Genomic DNA, 13,071 nt, shown 5'->3' with positions numbered 1-13,071 from the left:
TTCCAATGCAGTGAAGACAGTCAAGCACAGACTTGCAAACATCAACGTCTGTGTGACTCCTGCAGGAGCACGTCACACAGATCCAGGTTTACTATACAGTGTAGACATACCTACATGCTCTTTACTGACAGATTGTTTTAATACAGTTTGAGAAACCTCAGAAATAAAGGAATTTAATATATGAGCAATGATGAACCTTCTTTATTTACCTTGGCTTTTTTATATGATATAACAAATCCAGATTTTGTATATTTTGATAACCGTTCCTACACAATACCCCTTTTTCAGTTTTTTTTAGTATTGCCATTAGAATACTAGTCTGTTGTGATAATTCTGAGTGTAGTTCAAATTAATCTCTTTAAATTTAAGATTATACACTATGTAAAATGGTTTTAGAAACCCAAGGAATTGGAAAGTTAGACAGCAGAAAATTTGTCTGAAGCAAATGCATCCTTCTCCTCTTTTACTATCTGTGCACCACCATAATTCTTAACATGGATTTCCTTAGCAAACAACATATGCTTCCCCATTGATAATAAAAATAATACTTCCCCATTGATACTGGCAAACATCCTTTCAAACAAACTCAAATCCATGCACATGCACAACTGGAGAGGGAGGGGGGAGGATTATTTTAGCATACTTATCTTTTCTGGTTCTCATCATTCACTAAGTATGTACAAATATGAAGAGTGCCAAATTGTGTACAATAAATGAGACGATTTGAGCGAAAACCATGAATCCAAATGGCCTCACACTTTGGAGATTTTCCAATCTGGATATGAATCCAAATGTTGTGGCTCAGGCCCATCTCTGTAAAAGTGGCAAAAACCAAAAATGAATGTTAAGGATATGGATTCTACTTTAAGTTTCACAGTGAGCACTGAAGATTCATCAGATGGAAACAAAAACATTGTTGGCCTTGCAAGCGGGCATTATCCTGAATCTTGAAAAATGCACTATCATACATCTGAGTTTAGAATCTAGCCCTAAGTGTTTTGTACTGAGCTCCAATCCCCTTATTTCCTACCACAATTTTCAAAACAACCAATGAGCTTATGAAGTCAATAGTTATATTCAGTATCATTCTACAAAATGTCATAGGTTTCAATCCAGCAAAGCACTTAAACGTGCTTAATTTTAAGCACCTAACTACTACCATGGAAATCAATGTAACACTGTTTCAGTGTAGTAATCAATATAGTACTGTTCACATACTTAACATTAAGCATGTGCTTAACATACTTTGTTGCATCAGGGCTAGAGTAATTAATGATGTGTGAATCTTGTGACACTGGTAGACCAGGTGCCAGCTTTTGCCAAGGCTGTAGGTATCATCTAAGCACTGGCAAATTCATAACTGAAAAACAGATCTGCTCACATGTATGTTAGTTTTTTAAAGATAGGTGTTAGACTTGTAAGGGTGTGTTTAGTGTTTAGACTCTATAAAATGCTTGTAAGTTGCTGATTGCATTAATCTTCCTTGTAATGTCTGTATCCCATGCTATATAAGGTAATATGAAGTTTTTGCTTTATAACTGTAAAAATGACTTCTCTGAACTTGTGAACCCAGGTAGGAGTGGTTCCCCTCCCAATCAAGAAGGGCTATCAAAACTAAGTGGGCCATTGTGAAACATCACCAAAGACTGTGTTGATGGTCCTCTTACACCCACGAAGGTGCTACGAGTGAGAAAGCTCCTCCCATCAGCTTGAATTCTGGAAGAAGGGAATAAAGATAGCTAACATGAAAATTATTCACCTCTTTGCTGTTTGGACTCTCAGAGGGCTGAACTAGGAAACTAAAGCAAAGATCCCCAGGGTCATTCAGTACAGACAGATAATACTACATGTCTGTCACCTTTTGGAATCATAAACTAACACATTTGGGTATACATGACACCTTCTCTAACCTGTAAATAACTCTCTCATTTCTTTTTCCTAGTTAATAAATCCTTTGTTAGTTTACTATAGGATTGGCTACAAGAGTTGTCTTTGGTGTGAGATCTAAGGTAGAAATTGACCTGGGATAAATGACTGGTCCCTGAGGACTGGGAGCAACCTGAAAATTTTGTGGTCTTCAGTGTAAGTGACCATTTATCAATAAGTCCAGCTTGCCTGGGTGACCAGATAGACTGGAGTGTCCCAAGGGACTCTGTGATTCCATTGTAAGACTGTTATAGTGCTTTAGGAATTCACATTTGTTACTGGGTTGGTGAAATCTAATTATAGAATACACCACAGTTTGAGGTGTACGCTTTGTTTTTTTGACAGTCTGTCCAGAGGTTGGCACTTACAGTCTTGAACCACTGCATACAGCATGACAAATCTCAAAAGACATGGAGAGTCAGATAAACACTCAAATACTGGGGGATGAAATTGGACCCCTATTGAAATAATTGGGAGGTTTGCCATTGACTTCAATGGACCAGGATGTCACCCTGAATGTTTATCTCAAACATCCTAACATTTTTCATTTCCAAAATGGAAGTATAAATCTAAGGAAAATACTTTGTGATGAGATTTCCAGTATTTCTGTTTTCTTATTTTTTTCTTACTGATTTTTGGCATTAATGCATCCATTACTGACCAGAGCTGGAATTTGAAGATATTTTCAAGCAACAGAATAGGCTTGATTTAAGGTTTAAGGAAAGGTTGGATAATTTCTTATTGTAACCAAAACTGCCTCCTATCCCTTGTAAAAAACATAACAATATTCTAGAGAATATATACCACCTTTTGTTTCTGTTCAGAGAGCTGAAGCTCTTAGCCAGGCCCTCACCACCTCTAATTTTGACCACTGCAACCTCCACTTCCACAAACTTCTGTGTTTTCTTTAATGCCAAACCTTTTGCTTCAATGGCTGGGACACTTTCTCCAAACTGGTAAACCCTGACCATGATGTCCTCCTTCAAGCCCCTTCTCAAGACCTACTTTTGCTGCCTACATGAAATTGTCCACTGATAATGGCTAATAGAGGGCCAATAGAGATTGCTGATACTTTACAAATCATGTAAACTTTAAAAAACATCACGGTGTGAATGTAGGTAGGCTAGGATAACTCTGTAATTTTATTACTGTTACCCTTCTCCTTCCTATCCTCTACTTTTCTAAATTTGTAACATTCACTTGTGGAGCCTTGTCTTAATTTGGGACCCCTATACGACAATGCTTTTACACATGTGCTTAACTTTACCCATGAGCATAGTTCCACTAATTTCAGTGCAACGCCACGCACACCTTAAATTAAGTACATATAATTTATGACAGTGACGGACAATGGTAGAAAACAAGGTACAATGCGTTATGCTAGCATATTAGAAAGGGGAGATACACTTGGGTCACATTTTAGAGACTATGGTGGAAACATTCAAACGCACAAATGGAAGTTAGGCACCAAATTCCCATTGACTTTGGGAGTTGACTGCCTATTCACCCTTTCTGTCTTTGAAAATCTCCCCCTTTATTTATACATGAACTATCAGAAAAAGTCATTGAAAATAGTGCTACATATTAGCGGGGAAAAAACAATAATAATAACATTATGAGCTTTGATAAAAAGAAATCGTTCCAAGACAGTAGAGTAGCTCCACTGGCTTGAGCCCAATGCTTTATTTTCATTTCTCAAGGCGATGCTTGGATCAGATACAGTTCTGACTCTGCACATAAATCAAATCTGACAAAAGACTGAGAAAAACAACACTAGGCAGTAATTTTGATCGTAAAAACTCCAATGCAACTGGTGGTGGGAAGTTTATAATTTAAAATGATTTAATCTTTTCAAAGGCTGGCACAGAAAAGGGCAAAAATAGCCTCTGCACAAAGATCAGATGAGAAATTGGATGGAAAATACAATAAAATAATTAGATTAACAGCTACAAAACATGTAGTCACTCTGAGAAGAGGGGGGCAGACACACTCTGAGGTGCACTCTGTTTAGTTTTCACTGGATTACTCCTAATGTGGGAGAGATTTTCATGTGTGCAAGTCTTCTCAACTCAATGAGCCTGTTGGGAATGGAAGCTCAAGACACATGGATGCTGATAGGTCCAGGGTAAGACCATCTCTTCTGGCCTGCCTACTGTGTCCCCCACATGGCTGCACAGCAGTTGGCACAAAAGACATTCCAAAGGAATTAATGCAGCTTCTGAACAGAAATCCTTCTTGTTAACAGAGAAAGATGCCACAGAATGTTTCTAGATTTCATTCTTCACCCATTCTTACTTCCAACTCCTCTTCCACCGAGCTACAGTTTCCTGCTTTTTGTGCCTTAGAAGAGATCCATTGTATTTCAATCCCTTACCTCATAGATGTGGATGGAATGATTGCAGCACTAGGAATTAGCAGTCATAAAGAAAGTTAAGTCACCTAGTCCATTCCCCTGCTGATACAGGATTATTCCTCTAATGTCTTTCTCATGCACTGATTGCTACTTGTATTTATCTCACAATGCCCAAAAACCTTGTTAACTTCACTCCTGTTTTTACAGATTATTTTATTTTTTCAATTATAGATCTTTTAAGTCATCCATATGAAATAACTAAACATGTAAGAGGTGTACAAGTGCACACAGGGATGAATGTACTATGGATACAGAACCATTATCTACTCCTCTTGCAGTCATATTTCCCTCTGCTCATGTTTTGTACACTGATGGCGTGCCTGCAGTGTGACAGATTCCCAGAATCAGACTTTCCCCTCAAGAGTCTCTTTCCATTTTTTACATGGTGTCATTGTTTTCTTAGTGTTATATGAGTATGAGCAGCATTTCTAAACCCTATTTGTCACCTCTCAAATGCACTACATATAAACAGGAAAACAAAGTCTGTGAAACAACACTGTGAAACTAAGAGACAGGTATATATTATCTTACAAGAAGTGTAAATGAGCCATTACCAATTATGAAATAAGGGTAAGATCTGTTGTCACCGTAGATTAGTTGTAAAGCCAGTGAAACATGCTTATCACAAATAGTGAGCATTTTAAAAGGCAGAATGGGTTATGAACACCTCCAAAGGTTAGCAGCTCTGTGTCTATTTCAATTGCTGAGTTTGCAGTCTCCTGCAGTACAAAATCCACATATTTCCTTCATGAGGTGAGTGTGATTATTTGATTACACACAGATATTTTGGAGGTACCTGAAAGCATGCAGCTGGTTTGGACAAAGTATAGAGTTCACCTCTTCATTAAGTCCATCTTACTAATGTAGGGTGACCACATAGCAAGTGTGAAAAATTGGGATACTTCTTTTCTCAGGGGAGAGGGGGAATAGTTGCTTATATAAGACAAAGCCCCTAATATCTGGATTTTCCCAATAATATTGGGATGTCTAGTCACCTTATTCTCATGGCATGGAACCCTCCCTCTATACACCGTGTCCAAAAGGAGTACATAAGCCAAACACCATATAAAAGTGCAGTTAAAAATACATATGATAGATACATATACAGTCTGTACAAAAAAAAACATTTTAAAGAACTGTAAGGTTCACCAGAAGGTACCCTACACCAGTTAAAGGTACCTTGGGAGGCTATTTAACATTCACTTTAGCCATTTTGCACACCATTTTATGTTATTATTTACTACATAACTGAATCAAAATGTGAATTTTCCATAGCAACTCACTGCTTTGTAGAGTTACAGCACCTCCTTAAAAAGGAGCAGAGAATAGTGCACTATGTAATCTGAACTCTTACAAAATGTTAATAGCAAAATATGGCTTTAATAAACAGCATATTTTCCCCATTTTTAGAGTGCATTTAATAAAAATAAGGTTGCAATTACAAATGAATCAGCTTTTTCAACTTCTTATTCTTTCTTTAATGTTTTCTCAAAAGTTAATCCATTTTTGAGAACAAAAGCAAAGGTGAGGCCTCACAGCTGGCAAAGTCAAGGACTTCAGGGCAAGTGGAAGGCTGGTTGGGTTGTTTGCATGATTTGGCAGTGTTTTTTTGTGCCACTGCCATCTTATTTAACAGTAAGAAAAGCAAAATTGTGATATTACAGCCATTTAGACTCTTGCCATTTAATCGGTCCTTTTGCCAGAAAAACAGAGGGGTAGTCTGTATATGACATAACTGCACATAAATAAATATTTATCCAAATCCTGTACTCACAGTAACATCCCACTACCAAAATAACAGAGTCAGCTGGATTTCTGGAAAGCAGAAGATGTCTAAAGTATCACAAGGTTATGCATCATTATACTGCTTGACTGATGCTTTGGAAGTCTCAAATGTACAAAAATTAACATATATATTCGTGTTTATTATACAAAAACTGTGGAATTTCATATCAGTTTTTGATTTTATTTCTCTGCTAGCCTCAATTAAATATTAAAAATTCTATTCTAAATATCAATATTGTTATGGGCAGCTTTTCTGTTGTAGGTCTCAGTCACCAATAGTCAACTATATATATATTCAAGTTCCATAATTACAGCAGAGGGGAGGAAAGTTCTGTATGCTTATCATCTGAAAATAAACTATAACAAATGAAATTTTTCTCACCCACATAAGTTGTTCTATGTTGATTCAAATCATACTGCTTCTGACATTTATTGTTATGTCTGTGAACACTGCAGAACAAGTACAGCTATCGAAGGGTGACCTAGATTCCATTCTACCTCAGGCATGAGTTAAATTAACAGCTAAGTCTTGACTGAAGAATCATAATTACAAATTATACTGCGATGAATGAAGGGGTGTTCTGTGGGAAATACGGAGCTGAACTTTAAATTATTGTTTGCGTAGAGAATTCCTGAGATCCTGAACTAACCAGTTGTGCTAACTTCAATTATAGCTTACATCTCCTCACTGCCCAGCTGACTGGAGTTAAAAGCACCACCACCCTTGAGTTAAGTCCTGTCCACACACAAATGAAGCCTTAAGTTATGGGCAATATTCAAAGTGTAACACAAGTTAACTTTGCAGTAAAGACAAGCCCTTAGCTTTTGACATCATATTTTCAGTAGCAACAGGATATTGATGACATCAGCTTTTTTGTGCTGTGTCTCCAAGTCTAATTAGAATGTACACAAAAGGTTGCCATCTTGTTCATGCAAACACTTTCACTGTACAACTTACACAGTGCTCTAAGGCGCTAATGAACATACACAGTATGAATTTCTAGCGTTAAGCACTAAGGAGTGACTTTTAGTGGAAGGGAACAGAAGTGAATTATCAACAAAATATCAATCAGATGATCATTAACTAGATATCAGTGTACGAGAACTTTGTCTGGCTGCCAGGCGCATAGTCAATATGCTAGTGAGGGTCTAAAAACAATAGCAGAGATCTATGCAGTGGTGTAAATCATAAGGGGCTCTATGGCCTGGGCACAGCATATCTAAAAGATCATCTGAAGCTCAGGGATGAAGCTCATGGATGACAACTCCATTCTTCAAGCATAATGGAACCTTCTCCCAGAAGGGTAAATCTCATCTGTGCTGGAAACAGAACTTTCTGAGTCCAAGACTGTGGAATGAACTCCCACAGAAACTAAGGACTATCACAAACTTCTGCAACCTTGACTTCTCTACAATAAACCCAGAGCAGTGTGTACATTTAAAAACAGTCCCCTCAGCAAAAGAAAATATTACACTACACTACTTTCCACATACCCACCCCTGCCACTGAGAGAGAATGAACCATACATGACAGATATTAGTTATGAGAGACAAGGTGAATGAGGTAATATCTTTTATTGCATACAGTTTAGTCTTTGGGTGTTAGTATTTATTATCAGTAGGTAGGGTGGTGCTCTCTATTTTTTCAGCTATCACTAAACAAAGGGGCATTTAACTGCTCCCTCGTTTAGCCTGGCTAACACCCATCAGCTTCAGTGGAGCATGTGACTGCCCACAGTTCAAAGACATGTTTCCTGGGAGCTACCAACACCCTTCAGCATAGCAATACAATAGAATAGGAGACCTTCTCATGAACACAGGTCTGTTCCCTTGTTATTCACCTGTATCTGTGCAAAGTCCAAACCCCAGGGCTTCTCTTTGAACCTACCAGTGCCACTGTTGGGGCAATCCTTGGAGTACATACAAACAGCACATGACTTGAAGAGGGTATCCTTTTTTCTTAAGGCAAGTCAGCCAAAGTTTCATTGTTTGGAAGATTGGACTAGACCACTAGTTCAGCATAGCAGCCTGTGGGATCCTTTTTATTTCTTTTCTCTGCTTCCTAGGGAGAGCGCACTGGCTAGGCTGGCTAAAAGGACAGCAGATAAGTGGAAGAGGCTGGAGCTGAGGCCAATTGGCTCAGGAGAGATAGACAATGATGTCCTAATAGTTCTGTCCAAGGTCTTATTCCCCCTCTATGGTCAGGTCTCTTGTTTTCATCTGACTTTACTCCTGAGCTACTTTTAAATCATTCACCTGCTGAGTAGGACACATTGTTATACTCTCTGGGGACACAGGTCCTGTGTTTTGATCTAGGTGTGGAGAACACCTAGCATGCCATGGGTACTAGCAGAACACTAAGGACAACAGGGCCATACTCCCTGTAGAGGGCTCCACCTGTAAGAGACAGCAAGGATAGTTTCATTTTCAGATTTGAGTGAGCAATGCCGGCAATTACAAAAATCACCTTTTCAGTTTATTTAATCACAATTGTAACTAAATTAGCCATGCTGTTGTCACTCTAACACTGTAAATTCTTTAGTGTTAGGTGAAATTTTCAAAAAGCACTTAAGCGACTTAGGAGCCTTGGTTGTATTAACTTTCAGTGGCACTTAGGTTCCTAGGTCACTTAGGCATTTAAAATGTTTTTACCTGTGTACCTTTCTTTTGGGACACTATATTTTCCTTCGGTTGGTGGCAGCTGTTGTTTGGGCGAGCGGGGGGGGGGGAGAGGATTTGGTTGTTTTTGGAACTAGCCCTCCGCAACTTTGCTTAGTGGATGATGTTGAAAGATATAATTTAAAATGGTTACTGGTATGAAGTGTCAAATTCCCATTTACCCAGTACGAATCCTAAGTGATAATTTCACAAAACCAAGAGAAAAATACATTTCTGGGTGTTGTGCTGTTTAAAATTCTGTTACACTAATACGAACCATGCTGTGCCTGATTTTTGGTTTTTATCTAAAAATCTGATTTATTATAGGTCTATTTATATTTGATATATATATAAGGGTATCAAACGGCTCTTAATTGTGTAAGATCCTACTGTATGTGATGTTGTAAAGTGTCACTTTACGTTACTCTTCCACATATATGTAGATGTAAAATCTATTTTATCTCAAAACGGGTAATGCAATATGGGATAAGTTTAAAAATGGCTAATGCAGAAGGAAAAAATTATCTTCAAACAGTAAAAAATAATGTTGTAATCCCATCCTAGGTTTCTAGCAACACCATACACCATGAGACAATAAAATACTATGAAATGATTTGCTCACTTTAACAAAAAGTGTAATATATGTTAAAAAAAACCCTCTCCCCCCTTCACTACTTTTGTCATCTTCACTTCGCACTTTAGTTATTCTATTGTCTAGAGCTCCTATTTCCTCTGCATTTTTATATTTCACCCATTACTCTGCTGAAAAGCATTTCATTTTACCAGAAAGCTGCTCCTCCTACTTTTCCCCCCACAGCACGCATGGCCATAGACATCAGTCTCTAAAGCACTTCACAAACAGCATGGCCATTTCTCAGTTTTTTTAAAAAATTAAAAAGTAAAACTGTATCAAGAACTCATTAACATTCCTTATTTAGGTTTCCAATGAAATGAAAAGTTGGTTATCTATGAACAAAGTATATTTGAATTACATGGCAATGTATTGATGCTAAATCTTCAAAACAGAAGCATTATCTGTAGTGTAATAATTCTGTGGCCACATACCAAATTCCTGGTAATCAGCAAGGACTGAACTCAGAACCTTTTCCTTCAAAAACACAAGCTGTTACAACATGAGGCAAAATGAAATCTCTATTAGTTGTATATATCAGGGCCAATATCCTCATATAGGTTAGCCTCTACAGGGAGATATTATCACAGAAATTTCTACTGTTCTGACATTCAAACCCCATTCGGTAAGGCCCACAGGCTTCAAAAGGATTGTCCCAATCTCATCCTTATGCCCACCTGGAGTTTTTTTGATCCGAAAACAAGCAAAACCGAACAGTTTCAGTGAATTTTGTTTTGAGTTGTTGGGCTCATTTGTGTAAAATGCCCCGCAACTAAGATCAATAAAATTCACACAGCACCTCTGTACAGTTGTTACATTATTTGAACAGTTAGTATGCTTACACTGTAAGCTCTCTGGGGCAGGCCTGTGTCTTTCCAGGGATAATGCCTAGCACCTTCTGAGCACTGCATTATTTATAATATAACAATATAATATCAGTTGATCAACTTTTAATCTGTGTAAAGTATGCCCAGATGCTACAATGATGGGCACCTTATATATGTAATGTTTTATTGATAGACAGTCATGTAATGATTGATAGACAGTCACGGTCATGTTTAAGTAACTGATGGTCTCAGTCTTGTTTCAGATTGACAGATACAGTTGATCACATCAAATACACTATCACAGTAATTAGCCCTAAAAGGCACCCTTGTTTTTGGTCTCAGAGGAGATACCAAACCTCTCACTTCTAGAGTCCCTCCAGGCCAGAGTTAAGAGGTGTGGCAAATTGGTGTGGGAAAGCCTGAATGACAGATCAATAGATTGAGCAATAACACCACAAACATAAACTGTTTGGGGCCCTATTAATGAAAAAAATCTATTCCGTGGTTAGATCTGAGAATAAGCAGGGCCGCAAATTATAAGCAAGATTTGTTATAAAATCCATGTGTTCATGAGCATGTGTATGATGGAATATGCGCACAGAAAGTTATATGTGGATTTCAAATAGATGCATGGGAATTCCTGGTACTCATATAATTTATATGTTCTACTTAGAGGCATAATGAAAAGGGTCAGTAGACTGTAAATATGTTTCCTTGCCACATAAATTAGAGTGATAAACAATGACATATCCACATCCTTGGAAATTAGTTTTGAAGCCAAACTTCAGTCTGACACTAAATGAAGTAGGTATGTGGGATAGATAAACACAGCTGCCCATTGAATGGACACTAAAAAGCATGAAGAGCTAAAACCAGAAATTATGAAACATAGGATACACGATAACTGTTTCTTCACCATTACTACCTCATTCTGTACCTGACAGGATTGCTTGATAACAATAAAATAAGCCTCCTTATTTGACATTTCAAGTGGGCTTCTGGAATAGAGAGAAACTAAGAAGCTGTTAATGGTTGAGACATATTGTGTATTTCACATAGGTTATAGGAGTAAAGAATAGTCATTTAATGTAGAATGGTGTCACAGTGTTATTTGTCCCTAAAATACCTATATTTATTAGGAATTTGTTTTAACCAAAGAAGTGTCCTTCTGAGGAAAATATTTTTATTATACAATGGCCACCCTAGGCAAGCTGTAGCCAAGATATGAGCAAGGCACTTATGTACTTCTATTCTTGTCTGCCTCTTAAAAAAATATTTCATTTTCCATTTATATATTCATTCTTAATTTTTCTTTTCAAGCACAGCCAAGGTACATGAGATGAACATAGTAGATGTGTCAAGTTTTTGTTGACAATGCAGGCAGTATTCCTATTGCCCATCCTCTAAGATCAAGGATATCACATCTACAGTACACCTACATCCTAACTAGTTCATGGAAGCACTTTAATGTGGGGACCAGTTCTTCAAAGGGGCTTCAGCTCATTTTCCATTTGTTCAGACAGAAATGTCTGATCACATACTAATAGCCCACATAAGTGATAGACAGAAGACATGTCAACCCCATGTAAAAGACTGTATATGGCCAAGGGCTGAAGGAACAGAGTAAACAAGTCTGCCTTCTGAGAACCTCCTTGCAAGCCCTGGAGTATGGGATGTGCCAGAGGTAGGGGCATGTCTGGAGTGGAGCCACAGGATACAATACTGTGGAGATTCTGGGCAGTGCTGCAGCCCATAGTGCACCTTGGTTAGGCTGCCTTAACTTATATAGGACCTTGAGACTGTCTAAATTACACCAGCTGAGGATCAGGAAGGGGGAAAGACAACTTATATAGATGGACCTCTAGTCTGATTCAGTATGGCAATTTCTATCCTTGTGGACATGATTTCTCATAAAAATGCCTGACACATATCCTGTTGTGACCAAAAGTAACTGGTCTTGCTGCTGAAGTGGTCTAATATTTCCTTCTAAGCACGAAACGCTGTCATGTGATAGCTGCTTTCTGCAATTCAAGATTGTCCCGTTCTTTAAAAATGGTAGCAGAAAAGAACAGTCTGAGTGGCTAGAGGAATGAATAGGCCAATTCATTCAGGCAGTGACATTCTGTGGCTGCACAGGATGTTCTGATGATCAAGTATATGGATCTCGAAGGCTGCATAGACTTTATACATGATAGCGAAGGTAGAATTTCTGCTCCAAAACCGCAGTCCCCCACCACTTTATATTACATTACAACATGAAACTCTTTTACCTGCTATGATGTGTTTAACATCATCCACCAGATCTTACTGGTAAATATTGTTTTAACAATGTAAAGTATGGTGTGTCAAAATGCAGTGGCCTTCATCCACTGAAAATAGAAACTCTTGCATCATCTGTGTGCTATGGCTTCGTGAAGTTCACTTTAATAGCGCTATAGTCTTCAGATAAAATGTATGCAATGGGGTGGCTAGGAGGCTTGACATAGGGGAAAAAAAGCAGTTGTCACAGTCAATATCTTCCATATACACACAAGGAGTGTATTAAGTACTCTATTAATTACTGGTGCCAAGCTGGCTGGGGTAAAGGGGGGCCAAAGTTCCAAAAATAATAAGCTGGTAGGAAAGTAAAGAAAGTCAGTAGTTAAAAACTCAACAAAAATGGAGGAAAAATAAACACTACCAAGGTTGTGCAGGAATAACAAAAGGCCCCAAGAAATGTTTCCATGGTAACAGCAGGTTTAATCAAAAATTATTAGTTTAGATTTGGAAAGAAGTTGTGTACAGGCCAAAGATGGGTGGCATAAAACAGAATAGTATAAATTGACATAAAT

The 13,071-nt window shown here is 38.0% G+C and overlaps 1 long non-coding RNA gene across 1 annotated transcript in view; it reads right to left on the bottom strand.

Annotated features, from left to right (window-relative positions):
• Positions 1–626: 626 nt before the first annotated feature.
• LOC141985827 (uncharacterized) overlaps positions 627–13,071 on the bottom strand; it is a 92,557-nt gene continuing 80,112 nt past the window's right edge. Inside the window, exon 3 of the long non-coding RNA XR_012639027.1 lies at positions 627–813. This is a non-coding gene — a long non-coding RNA (uncharacterized LOC141985827). The remainder of the gene's footprint in view (positions 814–13,071) is intronic.

This window comes from Natator depressus, chromosome 4, assembly GCF_965152275.1.
Source record: "Natator depressus isolate rNatDep1 chromosome 4, rNatDep2.hap1, whole genome shotgun sequence".
Taxonomy (NCBI): domain Eukaryota; kingdom Metazoa; phylum Chordata; order Testudines; family Cheloniidae; genus Natator; species Natator depressus.
This window is presented reverse-complemented; position numbering and strand designations above follow the sequence as displayed.